Below are 7,278 nucleotides of genomic sequence, written 5' to 3'. Positions count from 1 at the left end.
AAATGTTGGGCTTTTTTTTTTTCAAATGTAAAGGTGAGTGATTTAAGAATTCTATAACTCCCAGACCATTTCTACTCTCCTACTCAACCCTTTTCCATCACCATCTTCAGAAAGGGGCAGAGTGACAAGACCCAGTAAAGGCTTTGAATCTCAGGATACGAAAGGATTGGGAGAGAGAAGCAGACAGTTCCAGAATGGGGATCAAAGAGAAAGTTACTTATTTATTCATTTATCTTTTATCTGCTCTTTCCTTAGTTTTGGCAAATGAAGGGCTCTAGTGTATGTGCAATTTGAGAACACTGGAGAGGGAAGAGGAGAACAGGCATTTGGGGAAAACTCTGGTGGGTGTAGAAATGGATCCCTTTTGTTATTATTACTAAGAAATGGAATTCCATTTAACGTGTTATGCTTTTTCACATGATATGTGCAGTGTGGAGCGAAATCTCCTAAATCATAACCCAACCCTGGGATTTATACGTTTTTCAACTAATAACATGGAATAAATGCATCAGATAAAATTCAGAGACATAAGTGCCTTGGGTGCTCACTTATGTCTCACCTTAATAGGGCTCCATTTAAAGCCATAAAATATCTTTTCCTCCGCTAATTTACTTTTTGGTGAAAACTTTAAAATTTTTGAGAATGTACAAATTATATAATTTGAAATTTCATGAATATAGCATTTCATTAGAAAAATAATAGAACCACAGTATAGAAAATTTGGAAAAGAATAACAAGAAAGCTATCACTTGTGATAGTATTACCAGAATGCAAACTTCTTCAAATGAATACAGTGCCATTTTGGCTATTTGCTCCCCATTTTTTTCTTCCAGAAAAATCTAGTTATGATTATACCAAGATCTTTATTTTAGGTTAAAGCATTAGGGTCTCACAATTACCCCAATGTAGTGGCTCTCAGGGCATTTGGATCTGAGCGGTCTGAGCTTTGGTAACCAATTTGTCCACTGCAGGAGTTTACACATCAGGGTCTCTGTCAAGTAGGAACATGTTGAGATTTGTTAGATTCTAAAACTTTGGAAACAAACTCTAAATTTATGCTTAGGAAATACAATTAAAATAATGAGCAAAAATTTTAAATGAAATATCATTATAATGATCAGATTTAACACTATACTTGTATCGCCCCCCCCCCCATATTCTTATCAGTACAGCATTATTTGTTCAGTGATCTCTGTAGAGGTCAATAGGCAAAGATAGCTGAGAAGGTAAAGAAACCAATTTTAGCCTTTCTGGGAAAAGATTTCAGTTGTAACAAGGAACTAGAATTGAATTAGATAATCACTAAGGCTCTGATGATATATTCTGTTGACTTGAGAACATGGAGTTTCCTTCACTTAGCCTAGAGTTATTTTTGGACAGAAGTGCATTTTGTGTTCTTAAAATATGTATGACAGCAGTTTTCTAACAGTTTTTCTTACATATTGCTAAAATAGTTTTGTAAGCCTACATATCCTATTGCACATCTAAATGGACATTTAAAACTTCTCATCACTAAAGAATTATAAAGAATTGTGAAGTAATTTTCTGTATAATATTCTGTATACCTGTTATCTTTCTACAAATACATTCAATATAAACTAAAAACTGTGACAATGTGTCCCTAACTATTCCATTTAAAACTAGGTTATTAAAATTTACAAAGTAGAAGTTTCACTTACAGTTTTCATTGTATTTTTATCTCCACTGTAACTCCCCTGAATTATATTCTAATTGATTTGAATGTTTTAAAAATCCTTTCTTTACTAATTATCATATTACTATGTAATAAAATATATATACTTTTTTAAGAACTAATTTTTAAAAATGTTTATGTTTATAAGGTATAACTATTCAAACATTTCTTTTGGATTGAGTTTTAATTACAGTTATTAGTATAAAATTAAACTAGATAGTATAAATATAAATTTTGACAGATAGTATAAATATAAATTATTCAGCAAATGCATTTCTTTGGGGGAATAGATGCATATTTTCTACCTATTAGCTTATATATAGATGAATATTATTGATATACAAGATTGAACATCAATTCTGCTCTATCCTTGTCCTTACAGTTCAAAAGATTATGTTTACTCTAGAAGGTAGGTGGAAATGGAAATTTTGTTATGGTAATATCACTCTGTTCTTTGAATTCTTGAGTTATATGCATGTGTCCTAATGCAAAGACTTGCTATTGTAATAAAACACTGAAATTGTGTGCATACACAATTTTTTTGACAATTAATTTGAGTCAACTTGGCTAGGTTGTAGTGTCTAGTTATTTGGTTAAATCCTAATGTAAATGTTGCTGTGAAGGTATTTATGAAGATGATTAACAATTATTACCACTGATTTTGAGATTAATTTCCATAGTGAAGTTGAGCCTCAATCAGGTGAGGGCCTTATACCAAAGATAGGTTTCCTGAAGAAACATTCCTTTGTCAAGACTATAGTGTAGCAACCTTGATAATGTTTCAGCTTGCTGACTTATTCTAGAGATTTTGCACTCAAGATAGAAATATCATCTCTTACCTGAATTTGTAGCTTGTTAGCCTCATGTTTTAATTTTTTATTTACTTGTTTCAGGGAGAGAAAAGTCAGCATCTCCTGAGAATCGGCCGTGCTGGGACCTGGGGGACCAACTCAAGCAAACAACTAGCCAGCCTTCCTGGTGAGTTGCACACCCTGCATGGGTTCCTGGGAGATAAAAGTCAGACAGCACATCCCATGAGCCTACTGGGCTGAGACTCAACCCAACCTTAGCCAAGTAACCAGATGGTTTAGAGAACAGGCTGAGTTGATAGCAGCTAAAGTACATTAGCAACTAAATGCTTGTATTGTTTGGTTGATTATTCAGGCCTAGGGCCAAAGGTCTGAGCATCGCTCGGGAGGATGACAGTATGAAATACAGCAAATATGAGGATTTCTATCTTGTCTTTGAAGTCCAATATTGTTTTCACTGTTTTGCTTTGTTCAATATTCTATTGTGACAGATTTTACTGTGTTTTGTTTTTGGTTTGATTTTGCTATACCTGATTGAATAAGCAACTATTGTGAAGATAATAAGATATACTATGGTAGCTATTGTTGTTTTCCTTGTATCCTGCTCTGAAGTTCTGTATCAATTTTGCTGCATTGTTTTAATTGGTTTTGTTTTGTTGGATTCTACTATCTTTAAAATAAAAAGATAAACTTTTATTTATCTTATTTTAAAGAGAAAAAAGAAAAGCCCAAAAAATCAAGAAGCAAACAAATCTAAAAACAAAAAAAAAAAAGCAAGATGGCAGCAACAACAAAAACAGTAATTCTATAGGTTTTCAAAATAAGATGATTGGAATGTAACAATGGTTATTGTGCTGCATATTGTTATCTTCAAAATAGTGGCTTAGATTACCAGATATGGAAATAAAGCAAGATAATAACATGGAACAAAAAAAGGTATTCTCCACAGTTGCCACAATGTGCACACTGCCATCCTCCAAATAGATGCCCAGACCACCAGCCCCAGGCCTGCAGTCAATCAAACAATACAAACTTCAAGCTCTTCCTTTCACTTCAGTTGCTATCATCTTACCCTGGGTTCCTCTGGATCAGCCAGTTGCTCACGGGTGAGCAGGGGGATGCTCTTCTGGTTTCTCGGCCTGTGCATTGGCTGGCACATAGGTGTGGTTTGTCTTTTTACTGAGTCTCTTATCATTCCCTATGGTGGACCCTGGCTCACAAGAATGTGTGGCCCATCTTCTTGTTAGCCTCATTGTAGTGTCTACATACACATTAATCTTTATGTTTATTTCTATCTTGTTCTCACTCTAGTATCTATTGGTTCCTTTTTTTTTTTTTTTTTTTTTTTTTTTTTTGTCTTTTTGAGACAAGTTCTCGCTAAGCAGTCCAGGATAGGCTCAAGCTCACTTTGTAACCCAGGCTGGTCTTGAATTTACATCAATCTCCTGCCTCAGCCTTCTGAGACGGGGATTACAAGCATGTGCCAATGCCCAGCTTGGTTCCGTTTTTTAGGGAAACACTAAAGCAACCTGTGATGATTAATTTTGATTGTCAACTTGATTGGCTTGAGAGATGCCAAGGAGATTAGTAAAACACATGTTGTGACGTTGGGGAATATATCTGGTCCCTGGCCGCTTCTTGTCTGGTTCTTCTGCTTTCTATTTCTAGATGTCATAATCTGAGCAACTGTCCTCCACCAGATCCTTCTCCCATGATATTTTTTACTTTACTGGCAGCTGATCATGGACTGCAGCCTCTGAAACTGTGAGCCAAAATAATGTTTCCTCAATTTTTACATCTCAAGTGTTTTCTCCCAGTAGTAGAAAGTGGGTTAATATGCAATTATCCTATCAAGAGTATTTTTAATGATGTATCATTGACAATTGAACTATTAAAATTTTTCAGGACAAGAGATTGAGTACTCTGATTGCAATAAAACTATTTGATACTTAATCTTAACATTCTCAACAACTATACTAAAATTTCAAATCATGTCTTTGATACTTTGGAGTTTTTTTTTTTTTTTACATATTTCAAGCCATTTTCTTTCTTTTTTGAAGAGGAAGTGGGAAGTTGTGCAAGGAAACTGTCTCAGATGGATTTATCTCCTTAAAGCCATCTTTGTCGCAAAACCCCAGTGAGAGTGATAGATAACCTTGGGATTATATCTCAGTTTGAAAACTGCTGGTGTGCCTTATCTTGCTATCTACATGCTTAAACACACTTTTGTTGTTATTTATTAGGAATTGTATTTTGACTATGATAAGAATAAAATGCACTAAATGATATACTCAGAAATAAAGAAAAATATCAATGAGGATCACATATCTATATACTATGATATTTTAATGAGATTAAAATATTATGTTATTGATATTCAGCTAAAGAAATGTCAACAAAACTCGAATACTTGGACTTATAACCTGAAAGGGTTGTTGGCCCAGATGGGACACTGTAGCCAGAAAAGACCTCAGCCAGAATCAGAGAGCTCCTGTCTCCCCCGCCCCTAGAGATTTACCTGTAACCCTATATCCCCCCACCATTTAGAATCTGCCCCTGGTGCCAAATGTGTGCCAATGAAATACCTGTGCATCTCTAATGGCCTTAGGGCACTGCCCTAAGCTTAGGCTACTTATATTCCCCTAGCCACTTGTCCTTGAGAGAGATCCCCAGACTTCAGTGGCCGGCGTGCCAGTCATCTCTCTCCGTGTTCTCAGAATAAAGGCCTCTTTTGTTTTATACTTCTCATCTTTTGGAAATATTTTTCATCTTTTGGAACCATTTACAATGTAAGAACACACATGTCGGTGTCGCTCCCGGCCGGCAGGAAGAACACGCGACAGTATCGGCGGTGGTCAGGCTTTCTTTATTCTCCTTCTCCGCACAGTCTGCCCCGGGATTCTTCCCGGCCGAAGCCTCTACCGGTCCGCTCTCCGCGGCTCCTTCCGTGCTTCTCCTCTACAGTCTGTCCCGAAGCCTCTACCGGTCCGCTCTCCGCGGCTCCTTCCATGCTTCTTCTCTACAGTCTGTCCCAAAGCCTCTACCGGTCCGCTCTCCGCGGCTCCTTCCGTGCTTCTTCTCTACAGTCTGTCCCGAAGCCTCTACCGGTCCGCTCTCCGTGGCTCCTTCCGTGCTTCTTCTCTCGTGGCGGGAGAGGCACTCACTTTTATAGGGTTACAGTGGCCAATCAGTTCAAAGCGCGCGATGCGGGCTGATTGGTTAACATCAGTTGTTGCTAGGCAGACTATCTTACAGAGTGGGTTGTTTACCAAGCAGGAAGCAGGAGATAAGCGCCATCTTAGCACACTCGATGGGAGGGGTAATCTAGCTCAGGCTTTGCTCTTTCTTACAGGCCTCACGTCCGCCAAGTAAGGCGACCGGGCTCGGCCGCGGCTCCCAACACACACATTTACATATTTTTAGTTGATGGTTATTTATTTTGTTACTAGGAGAATTCACTAAACTGTGATTTGGAATTTTTGACCTGATACAGTATCTAACACTCTGCTTTAGCTCTTATAATGCTGAAAAAGATTAAAAATATTTTATGTCACCTAATCCAATTTCTTTTGATTCTCAAAGTACCTTCCAAACAGTATAGTATTTGAAACATGATGGGGACTTCATTTTTTGTTCGATTGACTGAACATACTTGAGATGTTTAGTACCCCAAAATTATAGCTCTCAGGATTTAAAGAGAAGCAATAACTTTTATGAAAATAAATATTTTTATTGATGGACAGGGAAGATGATAGAACATGCTGACACACAGGTTTAATCAAAGAGCCTACTAATAGCATAAGATAGACACACCACCTGCAAGCAGTTCTATTTTGTTACATAATCAATTCTACCAACATTGTAGACTTTTGTCATTAATAAAACATAATCTTAGTTAACTTGCAAGAATACAATTTAAGAGCCCTGTGTGAATTCATATGTGTAAGTTCAATAACTCTTAGTCATCGGTACAGTAGTTATTACCCCTTTACTTGCTTTGTTCTTTCCTTTTTTTTTTTTTTTTTTTTGTCTTTTTCCTTTTATTGTACTGGGGGATCGAACTCATGACTGCCTGCTTGCAAGGCAGGCGCTTATGCCACTGAGCTAAATCCCCAGCCCCTTGCTTTGTTCTTTCTATAGGCAGTACGATAGCTAACAGATTGTGTCAGCTTGATTAAGAAATGACCAAATAAATCGCTTCATCATAATTTTGGGGGTGGCTGAAGGGATTTACTGAAGACAGAAGACCACTCCGGATGTGAGTGACACCGATTACTAGGCTTGTTACATGAATGTAGTAAAAGGTAAATACAGGAAGGCTTGCTGCTGTCTCTTTGGAGGGGAGCCAGTGCTCACCACACCTTGGATGCTGTCCCTTAGCTTCCAGCATAGCCCCTTCAACCTCTTAATATAGATTTTCACGGGGTGCTACAAGCCTTAACTGGATCCTTTGGCTCTCCAGGGCCCTGACAGACCTCTTGACTTTTTATACCTGACTCTGTGGGCAGTTATTGTAAACCAATTTCATGATTTTTTATTTATTTGTGTATCTTGCATTAAATGTATTTCTCTTGTAAGCACTGACAGAGAGAGGCAGAATATTGTCTTCATTACAAAATTCCATGACTATGTTCGATGAATGGACCAGCTCAGTTCCTGTTTGAGGCAGCATCTGTATTTCTTTTATTCTTTAAGAATTGAAATTTCTTTGGTAATAGGGTTGTAAACAGACAAATTTCTAACATTTCTCTTTTTGTCTTGTTCTCACCCTTGCTC

At 37.2% G+C, this 7,278-nt stretch overlaps 1 long non-coding RNA gene across 1 annotated transcript; it reads right to left on the bottom strand.

Moving 5' to 3' along the window:
- Positions 1 to 847: 847 nt before the first annotated feature.
- LOC134476124 (uncharacterized) lies at positions 848 to 2,808 on the bottom strand. Its single transcript, XR_010047631.1, has 2 exons — positions 2,533 to 2,808; positions 848 to 991 (listed from the first exon to the last, which is right to left on the bottom strand). It is a non-coding gene; the product is annotated as an uncharacterized LOC134476124 (long non-coding RNA).
- Between the last annotated feature and the right edge of the window lie 4,470 nt (positions 2,809 to 7,278).

Source organism: Cavia porcellus, unplaced genomic scaffold (assembly GCF_034190915.1).
Source record: "Cavia porcellus strain 051 isolate PalLab524CR breed Dunkin Hartley unplaced genomic scaffold, mCavPor4.1 scaffold_5, whole genome shotgun sequence".
In the NCBI taxonomy this organism is placed as follows: domain Eukaryota; kingdom Metazoa; phylum Chordata; class Mammalia; order Rodentia; family Caviidae; genus Cavia; species Cavia porcellus.
The sequence above is the reverse complement of the archived record's forward strand: the minus strand, read 5'-3'. Positions and strand labels throughout refer to the sequence as shown.